This window comes from Eretmochelys imbricata, chromosome 28 (genome assembly GCF_965152235.1).
Source record: "Eretmochelys imbricata isolate rEreImb1 chromosome 28, rEreImb1.hap1, whole genome shotgun sequence".
Lineage (NCBI taxonomy): Eukaryota > Metazoa > Chordata > Testudines > Cheloniidae > Eretmochelys > Eretmochelys imbricata.
The window spans coordinates 2,827,894-2,847,135 of record NC_135599.1 but is presented as its reverse complement, the minus strand read 5'-3'; the positions used below and the strand labels follow the sequence as shown (position 1 = coordinate 2,847,135).

Sequence of the window (19,242 nt, the reverse complement as noted above, 5' to 3'; positions counted from 1 at the left end):
GGTAGATCGAAGAGGTTTTTCTGTACCGTCAGCACGGTTGAGTGGTCTAAGGCACAAGACTCTATATCTCAAGTCAGTGTTCTGGTCTCTGTATAGAGATGTCTGTTTAAATCACACTCCATTGGCTCATTTCGATCAGCTTTGTCACATGGAGACAAAGTAGCTGGAGAAAGCCTAGTATGGCTGACACAAATCTGTGTGCGTGCATTCCCCAGTGGTTAGAATTTTGTGCTCTTACTCTCAATTCACAGTTGGGGAAGGACTTTTTCTAACAAAAATTTACTTTCCATTCTTCACTTGCAAGTCAAAGAAAAAATACCATATTCCCCCCACCCCAACTCCCCATCCTTCTTCATGCTGCTGGAAAACTCTGTACCTTAAAGCCCAGGCTCTATGCCCTTTTATAGAACTAGATCTCCTTTTCCCCCGATTCATTGTATCAGGTTTCTCAGCTTTGGCTGCCCCGTTTGTCAACACTGTGTAGGCAGGAAGCAGCCAAAGTGCTGATTTACCGGCGCATTGGTTACGGGATCATGGTGTTTGCACAGCATCTGCATGTCCATCTTCACTTCCTTGTCCTCCTCAGTAAGCCAAACCCTTTCCCACAGATACTTCCATCAGAAACTGTAGTGACCCAAGGACCTGCAGGTTTCCCTCACTCATCTTTATTATACTGCATTTCAGTGTTTTGTATGGTTGTCACTGGAAGCTGTCAGGGAAACGTCCATGAAAAAGTAGAGTGGATGTGAGCTTTGTTGGTTGTGAGATTTGTCTGTGTTTTGTGTCATTGTGAGATGCGCAAATTGGAGGTGCCCTTGCAGCATTTGTGAGGACTGTTTGAGTTAAAACAGAAGTTCTTGGAGTCGTTTGCTTCCCTGTTCTTCAAAGGGACACCAGCTGATGGAGTGGCTACTGAGAGAGCCTTCAAAAAGGGCCCCAAAAGTGAGAGTAGCCGGTTTCTGTAATGTAGTGGTTATCACATTTGCCTAATGCGCAAAAGGTCCCTGGTTCCAAACCAGGCAGAAACAGTGCTGCTTTCTCTCTTGTGGCTCCTGTTGTCTTCTTTCCATCCAACTCCTTTCTCAAATACATCCATAGCTTCTATGCTTTCTTCCTCGTTGTTTTTTTTTCCTTTCATGAAACTTGAAGTTCCAAAGGAGAACGTTAGCCTGTATGTTGAGGGACGGAATAGACCATCATTTGGGAGATTGCCAGCTACATATCAAATCTGAGCATAGAAGAATCCCAACCCTTTGTCCTGCCTAGTGACCTCCCAGCCAGCAGTGTTCCCCCTCGCTTTTGTTTATTTTGAGCTAACCGCAAACAGCCTCGTTTACCCTTTCCATGTCAGAAAAATCTGTTTCCTGATGATCACATTTCCCCTCCTTTCCTGGCTAGGCAGGGTTGTGATGGGAGGACTCAGAACATAATAATTGGAAATCGCTAGCGTTGTCACAGCGTAATCATTCTGGAGCTTAAACTTTGTTCTGTAATCCAGCTAATATCTGTTATCTGCCCATGTATTTTCTGTTCCTAGACCAAACACTGCCCTGTTGGATCCGAGTTCTCCGGAATTCTCAGCCGTTGTTTCTGGGGGGGATTGGCTCCAGGACATTAAAATGGATCGCTATAAGGATAACTTCACAGCTGCTGGCTATACAACATCACTTTTCCCTTTCTAAATAACATTTTTCCCATAATATTTTTTAACGCTCAACAACCTGCTCATCTTCAAACCATGTTAACACAAGCTCTGAGCTACAAATTTCCTCCCTGTTCCCTTGATTTTTTTAGCACAGTAAATTGATATAAAAGAAACAGAAAACAAAACAATTTTCAATATTATACATTGAGGACAGGACTTTTTTTTTTTTTCAGTTTTAATGCCATCTCGTTTTACTCTCTGGCCGGTTTTTGTAAATCATCACAAATGCAGTAATGAGGAGTTACAGAAATATACAAGGAATGGATACAGTGTGACCCAGTTGATAGACAGAGAGCTGACTCCATCCGCAGCCTGAAGCAATCTCTGTGACAATAAAGAGGGCTGGGAAGGATCTGACACGGAAGTACTTATATGCCCAATGCAGAGCTGGCACCAATGTTGGAAAAAGTAGAGAAGCTACAGATCGCTGAAGGGGACAGTGAGCCCCTGAAGGGTTATGTTTCCCTCTCTTAGCTAGGCTAGAATAGAAGAGGAGAAAATTCTCTCTCACTCTCGGAGGATGATGGAAATGTCAATTTGTCCTCTCTTTCTGTTCCACTAAAGCTCAAAGACAGGAGAAGACATTTCCTGCCTAAGAGCCTTGAGAGAGCAAGGCTAGGGAGCAGGCAAAGCTAAGGGCCCCATTACACGGAATCTAACTCCTATCAGCTCATGTGAGGTGCTATCAAAACCCCTCCCTGGGTTCTAGGATAGAGTTAGGATTGGCTCCACGTGTTTTCCTGGAAGAGCCTCGAGGTAGGAGGAAGAAGAAGCAGAGAGGGTTGTGTCAAGGTTCCTCCCCCACTCTGAACGCTAGGGTACAGATGTGGGGACCTGTATGAAAACCTCCTTTGCTTATCTTTACCAGCTTAGGTCAAAACTTCCCCAAGGTACAAAATATTCTACCCTTTGTCCTTGGATTGGCTGCTACTATCACCAAACAAATACTGGTTACTGGGGAAGAGCTGTTTGGAAACATCTTTTCCCCCAAATACTTCCCAAAACCTTGCACCCCACTTCCTCAACAAGGTTTGGTAAAAAGCCTCACCAATTTGCCTAGGTGACTACAGGCCCAGAACCTTGGCTCTTAAGAACAATGAACAATCCTCCCAACACTTGCACCCCCCCTTTCCTGGGAAATCTTGGATAAAAAACCTCACCAATTTGCATAGGTGACGGCAGACCCAAACCCTTGGATCTGAGAACGATGAAAAAGCATTCAGTTTTCTTACAAGAAGAATTTTAATAGAAATAGGAGTAAATAGAAGTAAAGAAATCCTCTCTGTAAAATCAGGATGGTAGATACCTTACAGGGTAATTAGATTCAAAACGTAGAGAATCCCTCTAGGCAAAACCTTAAGTTACAAAAAAGAGACACAGACAGATATAGTTATTCTATTCAGCACAATTCTTTTCTCAGCCATTTAAAGAAATCATAATCCAATACATACCTAGCTAGATTACTTACTAAAAGTTCTAAGACTCCATTCCTGGTCTATCCCCGACAAAAGCAGCAAATAGACAGACAGAGACTCTTTGTTTCTCTCCCTCCTCCCAGCTTTTGAAAGTATCTTGTCTCCTCATTGGTCATTTTGGTCAGGTGCCAACGAGGTTTCAACACATATCTTCACCTGTTGTTCCCTCAACTGGTACTTCATCATGCTCAGATGGGTTTTGGATACTCCGTGAAACTCAAACGGCCTCAGAACAGAGCATAGGCATGTTCCGATTGTGGACCTTTCATACAAGTAGAGCTGTGCAAATCATTTATTTCCTTGCTTGCTAGCTAGCCTAACCTATATAATAATAATACTAATTAATAATCATCCAGCTTGACCCAAGATTAATTTTTTTCAGTTGTCTTGTTGAAACAAAATTTAAAAAATTCATTTTTGGTCCACCAAAATATTTCAGTAAATAAAATATTCATCCAGAAACTATTCACCCAGCTCCATAGACTAGTCTTCAGAATTAAGCAGCTGGAGAGAAGGATCAGTAGCCTCTTCCATTCTGAAGTCTAGCTGCTGAAGGGTGGGATGGATCAGAAAATAACAATTGGAAATTTCTAAGCCAGCCTTTCAACACACACAACACCACTTTTCCCTTTTGAAATACCATCATTTCCTTAGACCTTTTTCACATCAACCTCTTGTTCTTCTTCAAACGATGTTACCACAAGCTCTGAGATACTAATTTCCTTACTGCGCCCTTAATATTTTTAAAAACAACAAGGAGTCCTTGTGGCACCTTAAAGACTAGCAAATTTATTTGGGCATAAAATTTTGTGGGCTATAACCCACTTCATCAGATGCATGGGGTGGAAAATACAGTAGACAGGTATAAATACACAGCACATGAAAAGATGGGAGATACCTTACAGATTGTGTGTGGAGGGGGGTCAATGCTAACGAGTCCAATTCAGTTAGGGTGGATGTGGCCCGTTTCCAATGGTTGACAAGGAGGTGTGAGTATCAACAGAGGGAAAATTATTTTTTGTAGTGACTTGGCCACTCCCAGTCTTTATTCAGGCCTAACTTGATGATGTAAAGTTTGCAAATTAATTCCAGTTCTGCAGGTTCTCATTGAACTCTGTTTTTGAAGGGTTTTTTCGTTAAAAATGGCCACTTTTAAGTCTGTTATTGAGTGTCCAGGGAGATTGAAGTGCTCTCCTACTGGTTTTTTAATGTTACAATTTTTGATATCTGATTTGTGTCCATTTACTCTTTTGCATTGAGACTGTCTAGTTTGTCCATGGCAGAGGGGCATTGCTGGCACATGATGGTATCTCTCAGAGGGAGGGATAAGTCAGGGTTTGAGCATTGGCCTGCTAAACCCAGGGTTGTGAGTTCACTCCTTGATGGGGCCATTTAGGGATCTGGGGCCAAAATTGGGAATGGGTCCTGCTTTGAGCAGGGGGTTGGACTAGATGACCTCCCTGAGGTCCCTTCCAACCCTGATATTCTATGATCATGTTGGTAGATGTGCAAGTGAACAAGCCCCTGATGGTGTGGCTGATGTGGTTAGGTCCTATGATGGTGTCCCTTGAATATGTGGAAATGTCAGTATGTTCTTTCTTCCTGTGCTATCTAAGCTAAGAGGAAGAGACATTTCCTTCATAAGATTGTTGAGAGGCAAGAAAGTGCATTTCATTTTAGGCTTACCATATAAACAAAAAAGTACACTTCAGGTAGTAAGATCAAGCACCCAACATGGGGCTCAAACCCATGACCCTGAGACTAAGAGTCTCATGTTCTACCAACTGAGCTAGCCAGGCTGTCTGCAGCACTTCTTCAAAGGCACAGTCCCAGTGTGAGTTGAGATTCCTTTTCTGACATTTGCCTTCTGTCTTCATTCCTTCACTCTCCAGCTAGCAAGCAGGGGCTATTACAAGGCTGGTTAGATGCTGGTTTCTACATCAGAGAGCTGGGGTTGATTTACCAGCTGGTCAGAGAAACAAGCACGGGAGGGTGGAATTTAGTGTTCTCCCACCATGGGGAGATGCTCTTTGACTCACATAGTGGGGGAGAGTCAGAAAAAGCTTCTCAGCTCCCAGAGAGGGGGTAGACAAGTAGTTCCCCCCAAGCCACACACACATTTTTGCAGAACATCAGACCTCCTGCGGAGAAGCTTCTCAACGAATATGCGGACCCAGGAATGTCAGAGGAGGGAATCACAGTTTGCCTCACGAGGTAGATGAGGGAAACCTGTAGGTCCTTAGGTCTCTCCAGCATCTGATGAAACCATTTGTGGGAAAGAGTCTGGGGTAGCCGAGCAGGACAAGGAGAGGACAGAAGGGCTTGCAGCTGGTGTGCAATCCCCAGACTTCCATGGCCCAAAAGAAGCAGGGTTCAGCACTTTGTCAGCTTCCTGAGAGCGCAGCGCTGACGAAATGAGAGCTACACTAAGGGGCAGCTAAAGCCATGAGACCTGTGAAAATGAATCAGCCTCCCATCAGGTGGCATCAACTCCCCTCTCTGGGTTTCTATCCCAGAAATACTTTCAGCTCAATGATTTTTTCCCCTAACAGAGGCTCCAGATTATAAACAGAAGAAGAAGCGGAGAGGAGTGCACTGGGGTCAATGAAAGCAGAGGAAAATTGCTCCACTGGTGATTTCTTTGTTTTGCTCCTGTGATGCTGATGGAGGAACTGAAAGCATAATTTGAGATTGTGACACCATATCGTCCATTTTGGGGCTCGGTTTTTCACACTGAGCACTGGGGATCCTTCACTCTCTCCTCTTGTCCCTTCAGGGCAGTGGAGACTGGAGCAGCGTCTGAGATTGGCGAATTAGGAGCCTGAGAAAGCCAAAGCTGGTTGTCAGAAAGAAATGGCCCTTCCTGGTCCTTTAAGTGGTGGGCTTTGGTGTTTTAACAGCCGAGTCGTGGGTTCGATTCCCACAGGGCAATAAAAGTTTTTAAACAAAAATCTCCATTCATTGCGCATTTGAAATTGGGAGCAAAAGAGGGCTCCTTGTCCTTATCAACATGGGAGAGAATGGCTTTTTTCTTAGCAAATATTTTTAAAGGGCACTGAATCGAGCTGCAGATCTCATTTCATTTGTATTTACAATGGAATGATTCTTTCTAGTATAGACAGAAATTCTTCAGCTAGCCTTGGATTCCACAGGAATACTAGAAGCAATGGTGTCTAACTAATACCTGCCTTTTTTTCGGAGAACAGGAATATCTGAGTTTTCCATGGACATTTCCCGTCCAGCACCTTCGGCCTCATCCAACAATATAGGAAACCGACCTGCAGTCAAATACATGGAAAGTTTCTCAGCAAAGGGTTCAGTGAGCAGGCCAGGGAAAAAGTTTTGCCAGAACACTTGGTTATAATATCCCACCCTGACCTTAAATGGAAAGCAAGGAGATGACTCTCAAAGAACACAACCAGAGTAGGTAGGGCACCCACTTATGACTCAAAACCACCGATTATGAGTCTCACGTTCTACATTGTCAATGTACTGCGCCCTTCTCCCTCCACCTGTATATTGAAGAGCTAAGCCTGCCTCCCCTCAAGCCATGTCAAGTCTCTTCTGGATAAGGAGCATGGAATTTACCCAACTAGATGGCCTGAATGCACAGCTTTGGGGAATCTTTAAATTCCCTCCAACTTCTACCATAAAATGCTAAGCAGTTGGTTTTGTAATGTTACTGGAGAGTTTAAATCATAGAATCATAGAAACGATAGAAATGAGTCCGTTTCTCAGGTAGAAGACAACAATTGTGTCAGGAGGAAGCCCCATAGTTACCACTGTCATATAATGATGATATGGTTTGTACAACATGTGTCTTGTGAGGTATCATTGTAAAAGTTGTGATCTGTTGAACGTTAATACCGGGTTGGATGGTGTGTTCTAGCCTTGTCTGGGAAGTGATGAAGTTTTCCTCTGGGTGCGTTATTGAAATATGTTCCGATGTTGGGAAATGCTGGTGTCAGGTTACAAATCACTTTAGCATTCAGTGAAATGAAATGTTATTATCCTTCCTGTATGAGTGAAGGGCAGCAGAACATAGCTAGTCCATCCTGATGGAGGGGCAAGGTGGGTGAGGAATACTTTTCATTCGACTGCATATAAGTGATTGAGGACTTCACCTAAACCAGTTGTCCCCAAACTTGTGCCCTTTTATCCGTGTCTGCGGCCCCTCGGAAGCTGCAGTCGAGAACCAGGGCTGGGAGTGGGGCTCTTGTTTCCTGGGAAGTGGGGTGCGGATGGGGGTAACGGCGAAGAGGCTGGGCCAGAAACCAGGGGCCCAGACTGAGGCTGGGGTTGGGGAATAGAATATCAGGGTTGGAAGGGACCTCAGGAGGTCATCTAGTCCAACCCCCTGGTCAAAGCAGGACTAATCCCCAATTAAATCATTCCAGCCAGGGCTTTGTCAAGCCTGACCTTAAAAACTTCTAAGGAAGGAGATTCTACCACCTCCCTAGGTAACGCATTCCAGTGTTTCACCACCCTCCTAGTGAAAAAGTTTTTCTTACCATCAACCTAAACCTCCCCCACTGCAACTTGAGACCATTACTCCTTGTCCTGTCCTCTTCTACCACTGAGAATAGCCTAGAACCATCCTCTTTGGAACCACCTCTTAGGTAGTTGAAAGCAGTTATGAAATCCCCCCTCATTCTTCTCTTCTGCAGACTAAACAATCCCAGTTCCCTCAGCCTCTCCTCATAAGTCATGTGTTCCAGTCCCCTAATCATCTTTGTTGCCCTTCGCTGGACTCTCTCCAATTTATCCACATCCTTCTTGTAGTGTGGGGCCCAAAATTGGACACAGTACTCCAGATGAGGCCTCACCAATGTCGAATAGAGGGGAACGATCACGTCCCTCCATCCTATGCCCCTACTTATACATCCCAAAACGCCATTGGCCTTCTTGGCAACAAGGGCACACTGTTGACTCATATCCAGCTTCTCGTCCACTGTCACTCCTAGGTCCTTTTCCACAGAACTGCTGCCTAGCCATTCGGTCCCTAGTCTGTAGCGGTGCATTGGATTCTTCCATCCTAAGTGCAGGACCCTGCATTTATCCTTGTTGAACCTCATCAGATGTCTTTTGGCGCAATCCTCCCATTTGTCGAGGTCCCTGTGTATCCTATCCCTACCTGCCACCATATCTACCACTCCTCCTAGTTTAGTATCATCCGCAAATTTGCTGAGAGTGCAATCCACACCATCCTCCAGATCATTTATGAAGATATTGAACAAAACCGGCCCCAGGACCACCCTTGGGGCACTCCACTTGATCCCGCCTGCCAACTAGACATGGAGCCATTGATCACTACCCGTTGAGCCCAACAATCTAACCAACTTTCTACCCACCTTATAGTGCATTCATCCAGCCCATACTTTTTTAACTTGCTGACAAGAATACTGTGGGAGACCGTGTCAAAAGCTTTGCTAAAATCAAGAAACAATACATCACTGCTTGCCCTTCATCCACAGAACCAGTAATCTCATCATAGAAGGTGATTAGATTAGTCAGGCATGACCTTCCCTTGGTGAATCCATGCTGACTGTTCCTGATCACTTTCCTCTCGTGTAAATGTTTCAGGATAGATTCCTTGAGGACCTGCTCCATGATTTTTCTGGGGACTGAGGTGAGGCTGACTGGCCTGTAGCTCCCATTATCCCCCTTCTTCCCTTTTTTAAAGATTGGCACTATATTAGCCTTTTTCCAGTAATCCGGGACTTCCCCCGTTCGCCACGAATTTTCAAAGATAATGGCCAATGGCTCTGCAATCACAGCCGCCAATTCCTTTGTCACTCTCGGATGCAACTCGTCCGGCCCCATGGACTTGTGCACGTCCAGCTTTTCTAAATAGTCCCTAACCACCTCTTTCTCCACAGAGGGCTGGGCACCTACTCCCCATGCTGTGTTGCCCAGCGCAGCAGTCTGGGAGCTGACCTTGTTCGTGAAGACAGAGGCAAAGAAAGCATTGAGTACATTAGCTTTTTCCACATCCTCTGTCACTAGGTTGCCTCCCTCATTCAGTAAGGGGCCCACACTTTCCTTGGCTTTCTTCTTGTTGCCAATATACCTGAAGAAACCCTTCTTGTTACTCTTAACATCTCTTGCTAGCTGCAGCTCCAGGTGTGATTTGGCCCTCCTGATTTTTTTCCTACATGCTCGAGCAATATTTTTATACTCTTCCCTGGTCATCAGTCCAACCTTCCACTTCTTGTAAGCTTCTTTTTTACATTTAATATCAGCAAGGATTTCACCGTTAAGCCAAGCTGATCGCCTGCCATATTTATTATTCTTTCGACACATCGGGATGGTTTGTCCCTCTAACCTCAATAGGGATTCCTTGAAATACAGGCAGCTCTCCTGGACTCCTTTCCCCCTCATGTTATTCACCCAGGGGATCCCACCCATCAGTTCTCTGAGGGAGTCAAAGTCTGCTTTCCTGAAGTCCAGGGTCCATATTCTGCTGCTTACCTTTCTTCCCTTTGTCAGGATCCTGAACTCGACCAACTCATGGTCAGTGCGTCCCTGATTCCCATCCACTTTTGCTTCCCCTTTTAATTCTTCCCGGTTTGTGAGCAGCAGGTCAAGAAAAGGTCCCCCCCATTTGGCTCCTCCAGCACTTGCACCAGGAAATTGTCCCCTACGCTGTCCAAAAACTTCCTGGATTATCTGTGCACCGCAGTATTGCTCTCCCAGCAGATATCAGGATGATTAAAGTCTCCCATGAGAACCAGGGCGTGCGATCTAGTAGCTTCTGTGAGTTGCTGGAAGAAAGTTTCGTCCACCTCATCCCCTGGTCCGGTGGTCTATAGCAGACTCCCACCATGACATCACCCTTTTTGCTCACACTTCTAAACTTAATCCGGAGACACTCAGGTTTTTCTGCAGTTTCATACCGGAGCTCTGAGCAGTCATACTGATCTCTTACATACAGTGCTACTCCTCCACCTTTTCTGCCCTGCCTGTCCTTCCTGAACAGTTTATAACCATCCATGACAGTACTCCAGTCATGTGAGTTATCCCACCAAGTCTCTGTTATTCCAATCATGTCATAATTCCTTGACATCACCAGGACCTCCAGTTCTCCCTGCTTGTTTCCAAGGCTTTGTGCATTTGCATATATGTACTTTAGATAACCTTCTGATCGCCCCTCATTCTCAGTATGAGGTAGGAGCCCTCCCCTCACAGACGTTCCTGCCTGTGCTTCCTCCTTGTATCCCACTTGCCCACTTACCTCAGGGCTTTGCTCTCCTTCCCCCGGTGAACCTAGTTTAAAGCCCTTCTCACTAGGTTAGCCAGCCTGCTCTCAAAGATGCTCTTCCCTCTCTTCGTTAGGTGGAGCCCGTCTCTGCCCAGCACCCGTCTCTGCCCAGTTCCTTCATGGAACATCATCCCATGGTCAAAGAATCCAAAGCCTTCTCTCCGACACCACCTGCTTAGCCATTCGTTGACTTCCACGATTCGACGGTCTCTACCCGGTCCTTTTCCTTCCACAGGGAGGATGGACGAGAAGATCACTTGCACCTCAAACTCCTTTATCCTTATTTCCAGAGCCACGTAGTCCGCAGTGATCTGCTCAAGGTCATTCTTGGCAGTATCATTGGTACCCACGTGGAGAAGCAGGAAGGGGTAGCGATCCGAGGGCTTGATGAGTCTCGGCAGTCTCTCCGTCACATCCCGAATCTGAATAGCAGGCGCAGACTGGAGCTGAGTGGTGCTCCTTCCCTGCCCTCCATGGGGGCTGGCTCAGGCCCTGAGATGCCCCCATGAACATTCCTCTGTGCCTCCCTAGGAGGCATACCCCACATTTTGGGGACCACTGACCCAACTCGCTAAGCAGAGACTAGCGATGCCAAAGCCCAGGGAAAGGTAGAAGAAGTGCAGGGACCCCAGCACTGGAACCATGGCCCTGCCCCCCCCTTCTGCCTGAAGCCCCACCCTCTTCATGCCTTCCACCCATGGCTCCATCAACTACATCATCTCTGTTCCACCCCTTCCCCCACTGCCCCACCCTGCTCGCTCCTTAACCCCCCCGTGGCCCTGAGACCAGAGAAGCTGTGTGCCCTGGCTGCAGTCCCCCGGCCATAGCAGGGAGCAAGAGCACCTCCAGCCCTGGAGCTGACATAGGGGAGACTTTTCCAGGAGGCCCAATTTGGCCAGGGGCCCTAATCATGGGCCCCATTGGCCCATGTAGCAATCGGCCACTGCCCCCTTGGCAACACAGCTTTGGGGAGGCTGTGCACTCTGCCAGTGTAGTGTCAGAAACTGCTTCCTGGGGGGTGCTCCCAGATTTCTCCCTCCTTCTTCCCAGCTCAACCCCTCCCACAATGTTCCTCCGTGGCCCCATAGAGGGTTGCGGGGGAGTGAGGAGCAACACGAAGTGTTCTATGCATCCTGGTCACTTTCCCCACCTGGGCTGTGCTCAGAGGCGACCATCAGAAGCTGCTTCTCTCTGCCCTCCTCTTGTACAGCCCAGGGCAGGAAAGTGACCTGGGTGCAAGGAGCTCTGAAGTCACTTCTCACCCCCCGAAACCCCCACAGCCCCTAGGGGTGCCAAGAAGAGCAGCATTACAGAGAGAAGAAGGCAGCAATGCCAGCTGCCCCATGCACACAGGTCAGTTTACCCACATGGGTGCAGGAGGGGTACAGCAACTATGGGTGAAGGAGGGGAGTATGGGAATTAAGAGCAAAGGGGACACAGTGTAGGGGTTAGGGCACAGGAGGGGGCAGGGGTTAGGGTTGAAGGAGGTGCAAGGGTTGGGAGTGCAGGAACTAGGGGCAAAGGGGGAGTGGGGAGCCCACAGGGGCCTGGGGCAATGGGTGTGCCAAAGTACAAGTTTTGCCCAGGGTGCCATTTTCCCTAAGGCTGGTCCTGGGGAGGAGTTTCCCCATTGATAACATTTCTTGCTGGGAGGGGGCAGAAGAGAAAAGAGGTGTTTTCTCTGTCTCTTTCCTCTCCATTTTTTCCCATTCCTTCAGTTCCAGAATTCTCCCTTGTATTTCAGACTGGGATTAAAGGCAGCTCCAGGCTTTCCCTCTCTCCCTTCTGGGAAATCAAGTTCAAGTTTTTACAAGGAGCGAAAGAAGCCTCAATTCTGCATCTGAATTAATGTCACATTTCTCACTACTTGACAGAAAGAAATGTCATGTCAATCCCAGGTGAGTCCACTCCAGTCATGCCGTAGGGCAGTGCGTCACCACGTGCGCATTTCACTTCCCTCCTCAGTTTCACCCAGAGACACAATTTCCTTTGCACAGATCCATGAACAGCAAAACCTTTCTATGTCTCTAGTCTGAGCGAGGGCATTCAATTGCATTGAAACCTTCTCTCCTGCAATGGCAACTGTCAGACAGAGGGGACGTGGCCACCTTCAGCCCTGACAGTGAGATATTCCCTCTCCTCTTTCTTCATGCTGCTGCTGTTATTCCATGAAACATGACCGATGGAATAAAAAGCTAGGGTTTACTCCAGGGTGAGGAAAGAAAGGAGCCACCAACTCCCCAAAAAATCTCAGTGACCCAAAGAAAACCCGTCCCTGCTATTGGAGATACAACAAGAAAAGGGACTGTCTGAATTGTCAAAGCAGGGAGTTAAAAATCTATAGCAAAATCATTAACCACAAACACATTCTAACCATGCTCCAGCCAGTAGGGAAACGGGCAGAAATTCTCTCTCTTCAGCCATGGCCACACTTACAGAACTGCACAGCGGCGAGTGTACTGGGTAAGCTGTTCTGAGCAAACAATTGGAAATGACCTTTCGATGAGAACAGAACCATAGTGTAGAAAATCCAAAATTTCCTACAAAAAAATGTTTTTTCTATGCCCTTACATCGTGACACACATAAAGCATAATTACCCTGGGCCACCATATCAATAGACCATATTTGGATTGTAACATTCCAGTTAAATGTAGTGTTTGCCCATAGCTTAGTTTGTAGTGTTCGATTAAGGCGGATAGGGACCCCTACCAACGGGACCCCCTGACCCAAATATGTGGGGGTATGAATACAAATCCAACACTGCATTTGATTTACACCCTGTTTGATAGCGCGGGTTAAATTGAAGAACCTATTGTCCTCCCATCCTTGTACTGGACTTGGGAATAGGGAGAGGAACCCCTCAGGCAAACCCTACCAATGTTGGCATCCTCCTTTATACCATACAAAAAAACACCACCAATGTAAATCCGATAAACAGGAACACAAGAAGTCCTGGTGGGCTATAAATGTCCCAATAGCTGGAAAGCTTAGTCCATGGGTTGGTCGTGGTGTTCATTTGTGAAGTGGCTTGTCCAATGGCTTGTCAGGGTCAGGTGGGGGTCCCAGTGCCAACTTAACGTAGCTATGGTGGATCCAGGAACCTTTACCTGCAAAGGAATGGTGCAGATGGTGGGAGTAATGTTCGTGGCTGTAAGGCGTTTTTGGTATCATACTTGCCCACAAGCACAGATTCCAGCCCCTGGAATAAACCCACCCCACCACTTCACTTCACATTCCCAAGAATACATCCCACAACTTCCTCCCTGCCAATGTACAATGCTCCGTCTTTGCCACCAAGGCCAATTCTCAGTGTCTCTTGCATTTAGGAATGCTTGGATCTTGGTGGTTTCAGCAGAGCAGGCGTTCCTTCTTCTCTCTTGGAAGAGTCATGGTTTTGCATTATACAGGGGAGAGGTTACTAGCATGTCACCCTGTAGTGCTTTGGTTTCTTTAGCAAATACTGAATGCAGATTAGCTCTGTCTAGGTTACTAGCACTTCACCTTGTCCTTTTCCCTGCTGTCCAAAAGGAGGAAAGAAAAAAAAACCAGAAGGAGGGACAGGCTGATCAGTAGTCGAAGTGAAGTTATCTCGAGGTGGAGGGGTCTTTTTGCACTAAGAAGCATGGGTCCAGGCAGTCAGTCCTTGGCACTTCACAGCAGTGTTGGTAGATAACAGGACTTAATAAGGGCCTTTCCAGCATGGGGCCAGAGTAGTCTTTTGTTGATGGACCTTTATGTAGACCCAGTCACCTGGTTTTAACAAATGGCAGGTTTGCTCAGGATTCTTGAAGCAGGACTTCTTTCACCTGTAAATACAGAGACCTAACACATTTCATTAATGTCTGGCAGTGTGTTGCAGATCTCACAGCTGCTTGGGCACATTCAAGCCCCCTCTTTCTTGGCTGTTAGCCAAATCCTAGCTGTGAGTGGTGTCCTTGGGCAGGCCGGTGTCTTATCTTTGGACCGAGCCAGCCAGCTGCAGCGTTGAATTAGCTCATTTTTTGGTTTTGTTTTTTTTTCTTCCCTTCTTGGCTTTTATTAACCTGCAAAGGAAACTTACTTTTTACTTATAAACCCTTGTTTAAAAATGAACACATATACATTGCCCATTATACAGCACTTTAGTCTTATTGTTCAATGTGTGTCACATACACCCTTCTAGGAAAATGACTTTATTACAGAGCTTTGGAGCAACAAGCCGGGACAAGCACACCCACTTTTGAGGAGTCCACTTGGTACAACCTCTGGTGTCCAATAGCTTTCCTCCCTCCCCAGCCCTCTGGCTAGAAATTTGAGGTAGCCAGAAGGATCTCATGTATAATATGGGGAGTGGTTTACCCTTTCATGTCATTGCTTCCAAAGACTGTTGGTGTGCGAATTTTAACAACAATTTTTTTCAATTAAAAGATCTGGCCAATGAAATTTTATTTTTTTTTTTACTTAAGCAAATTTATTAAACTTGAGTATATCACATTTTTCTGATATTATCCAAACACTTTGTATTCCAGGTTGAATAAAACAAGTATCTGCATTTTGATTTAACCCTTCTATTTAGTTTTAAACTAAACTGTCCTATGAAAAATTAAACACAGCAATTCTGGCCACAAGACAAACACCGCAAGACAGGACATAGAACACAGAACAGAATTCCTATTGTGCCAGTAAATTCATGAGATGTTGAATTGCTTTTTAGCTGGCATCAGTTTTCTCTGATTTTCTGAAAGACAAAAAAGAACAGAGATCTACCCCTTCTGGGCAGTCAGTCATTGCTTAAAATATTTCCTTTTTATACAAATACCCTTGTTAATTCCAGGCAAAACAGGAATTACACATATTTTTTTTTTGTATTTGTTTCATAGGCAGCCCAGGTTTTAGTGGCTTCTACCTTATCAGTTAGGTAATTTCCATTAAAACAAATGCTTTCCGGCTTGCTTTTGGATGCACAGCTTAAAGATTCTTACTTTTAAAAGGGCACAATAAACTTTTCCAGACTTTTGATTGCCTTTTCCTTTTAACTCCTGCTGTTAAACACACAGCGACCTGAAAAGGAAGACACCACCTATTGTAGCCCCTTGGAGCCTAGTAGGCTATTAATTAAGTAGCACTGTATAATTGCATTTCTTTGGAAAAGGGCCCATTTTCCTTAAAATGGCTGCAAAGAAACCAAGAATTCTTTTTCTTTCCAGTATTTCACCAAGTTCAACTGCTTAATTCTTTCCAGCAACTACAGAGTTAACTTCTCACTTTTCTTTCTTAAATCACTTGCTTATTTCCCAGAACGACACCCAATTAACTCAGATTTTACCATTTCAAGTATTATTCCGGGATTTATGTTTCCCATTCCTGTAATTATTTACTCCTCTTTTTCCACTATGACCTCCACGTTTTCAACCTGTTTTCCAATCTCTCTCTGTTGCCTGCCCGCTTGGGCCCGATCCTGTTTTCTCTCTAAAATGTCCCTTCCATGAGCACCAGCTTTGTTTCACTCACTACCAATTTAACAAGGAGCTTGGGCTTCTTAACTAGCCCCCCAGCCCTCCTGGTCTCTTCTCTTAAATATTCTCACTCACAAGGGCCACCCAAGTCCTCCCCCATGGGGCTTGTCACCTGGACAGAACGCACGGCCAATTGGCAAGCAAGGAGGTGACGGGCATAAGTCAGAAAGCCGAGGGTAAGCCGGAGGAGCAGCAGAAGCAGGCATAGCACAGAGTGGGGCTGGAGACCACTGAGATGAATTAGTAAAGGAGGAGGAAAGAGGACATCCTTTTGCATGTGCATAAACCCAGTTCCCCATACATACCAATAATCCATCTGGGCTGGAGCTTTGTTCTCCAGCCTTTTAATAAGCGCTGTAAATTTTTGCCCAGCAAAGGAACCATCCGGTGGCCATTAAAAAGGTGTTTGAGTTGTTAGTGCTGGCCACTCAACCTCGCACAAGATTACAACTTTTTTTTTTTTTTACCTAACCCATGGGTACCAGAAATATTCTCCCAATTCTCGAGAATTTCAACCAAAGGGCTCCCCCTACTTACACGCTGCCCAGAACCCATAATGGGCTACCAAAAGGACACCAAATGTGCCACCTTATCGCCTATGCAACGGCAAACACCCTCCCCCCCTTCGAGTTCTCAAAGGTGAACTCACCCTGTGCCGGCTGGAGCTGTCCGAGAGGAGGAGTGTGGTCTCGCTTGTCGCGGTGAGCCCAGGGTCCCTTCGTGGTCGCCAAAACTGCTGCGAATTACACCTGATAGGACATGCACACAAATGATACAAATTACACCTCGTAGGACACGCACACAACTGCTACAAATTATACCTGATAGGTCACGCACAGTTTGAATCTAGCCTGAGGCACATAAACAAAGTCCACAACTGCAGAGTTCCCCAAAAACACCAAGTTTATTATGCTCAAGCATGGTGCCCCCCTGCTAGCCAGAAGGGGACCCCGAATACAGATTGTACAAAGGTTATATACTTTTTAGCAAAGCATGTTGCCCTCGTGCATCAGAAACCTTAGCCAATAAACAAACCCTTTTCTTATCTACCACCTATACCTGCTTGGTGCATTCCTCCTGCTAAACTAATATGTTAATTACACAGCATGGTCCTAAAGCTATGCATCAGTAACTTTTATTATCATGGTGGGAGGCCTCACATCAAAGGCCAGGAGATAGGGAGTTAGGGACAGACAAAGAACAGATACCGGGAGCCAAGACAGGCTGGAGACAAGGAGGAGGATTTAAACAGGAATGTAGTATCTAAGGAACACTCCTCGTGGTGCGTGATGTGCTTGCTTTTAGAGAATGGTGGGCCCCAAACCAAAATGGAGTCACATGTGCTAACTTTTCCTTACCATGGGAGAGAGTTTTCCTGTCAGTGTAGTTAATTCACTACCCCAGGAGTTGGGAGCAATGTCAGTGTGAGAAGCTGTGTCATTGGGTGTGCAAGTTGTGGTGTTTACCACATTTATGAAGTTTAATCAAACCCCATTATTAAAAGCACCTGTGGTCTGGGAGTAGAAAAGGAGCTCCCTGAAGCAGGGTCTGTCCTTCAAAGTCCTGGAGATCATGACTCCAGCCCACTGTTGTTATGGGGGAATAGTTCAGTGGTAGAGTGTTTGCCTGCAAATCAAGTGGTCTGTGGTTCAAATTCAAGTGCCCTCTTATAAGCGCTTTTTTTAAAAAAAAAGGAAAACATTTTCATTTCCATTCTCCATTATGTTCATGAATTCCACCGTATGAGGCTTCTTGAAATGACTGTAAACCCTCCATGTTTCATGGTGCAAATGTAAAAAACGTAGCAAACCTGGCTATCAACTGAAATCATTCCAGTCTTCTGTGTCTAGTTTATGTTTTCATAAGTTAAACAAAGGTATAATATGAATACACATTTGCAGATCCGTGTTCTCCAGGAGATATTGTTAGGATATAGATATTCAGGCCTGTCTGTAAAGGCCTGTAGTCTAAGAATTTAGGTGTATTCTTATCACTTGGCTAGTTCTAGAGGTATAAAAGAAAGAATCAGAATCACTGTCTGCCGGTGTAAGGGCCTTCTCTTACAGTGACAGTCTGAGGCCCCTGTGCTTTGGGCTAAGGCCTTTGGCTAAGCAGCAGAGGCAGCCATAAGCTGGGAAGTGAAAGGTCACCTCCTCACATTCCAACCTAGTCACATTGAAATCAGGTGCTATTGGGCTGATAGGAATACAATCCTGTCCTGATAATGCCTATCACCTCCAGAGAAAGGGAAGTGCCCAGAAGATGTAAAAGGAAACTTAGTTTGATAGCATCCTGTCTGGCAAGAACTCACTTATCAATAGCTGGGATGTGAAATCCTCATTTCTGTCTTTGTTCTATCACTGTAGTCCCCATTTCCCTATTGTTTGTCTGTATCATCTCTGTCTAGTTCTGTGATTGTTTCTGTCTGCTGTATAATTAATTTTGCTGGGTGTAAACTAATTAAGGTGGTGGGATATAATTGGTTAAATAATCATCTGACAATATGTTAGGATTGGTTAGTTAAATTTCAGGAAAATGCTTGGTTAAGGTACAGCTAAGCAGAACTCCCGGGTGGAGAAATTGGAATCATATTTAGCTAAAGGGGGAAATGGGAACAGGGACACAGGTATAAGGCTCGGTGGTGTCAGAACTGAGAAGGGGGACACTAAGGAAGGAAACTGGAATCATGCTTGCTGGAAGTTCACCCCAATAAACATCGAATTGTTTGCACCTTTGGACTTCGGGTATTGTTGCTCTCTGTTCATGTGAGAAGGACCAGGGAAGGAAGTGGGTGAAGGAATAAGCCCCCTAACAGCTATGCTGTGCAGAAGAAGAAGAACCACATCCAGGTGGGGTTCAGGAGTCTGATGAGCAAAGGCAACTTGGTGCAGGCTAATGTCACCAGCACCTTGGCTCCTTCACATTCAACCAGCAGCTAGGACAAGGACATGGCATGAGAAAAAGACAGTGGTTCTCAGCAGGAATATAGCCACCAAGAAGCTGGCTGAAGCTGCCAAGATCCCCAGGAAGGCAACCACGCCCACGTCTAGGAATAATCATCAGAATGCGGTGACTGCAGGGGGGACCAAAAAGGCAGAGAAAAGCCCTCAAAAGGTGTAATCTGCCAAGCCCCAGAAGGTGGTCAAGATCCCACCTAAAATCAAGACTGGAGAGCCAGCTTCAAAGCACCCAAATCCAGGGCTAAGAAGGTGCACTGAGAAAGAAGTGAAGAGATTTCTATTGGGATGACTCCTGCTCCCCTAATGGCTCTTTTATGAATCACCATGGACCACCCAGAGAGATCA

The 19,242-nt window shown here is 45.7% G+C and overlaps 2 non-coding genes across 2 annotated transcripts; one reads left to right on the top strand and one right to left on the bottom strand.

The window, feature by feature from the left end:
* Positions 1–955: 955 nt before the first annotated feature.
* Positions 956–1,028, top strand: TRNAI-AAU (transfer RNA isoleucine (anticodon AAU)). The gene has a single exon. It is a non-coding gene; the product is annotated as a tRNA-Ile (tRNA).
* A 3,878-nt stretch (positions 1,029–4,906) lies between these two features.
* Positions 4,907–4,979, bottom strand: TRNAK-CUU (transfer RNA lysine (anticodon CUU)). The gene has a single exon. It is a non-coding gene; the product is annotated as a tRNA-Lys (tRNA).
* Positions 4,980–19,242: the final 14,263 nt, after the last annotated feature.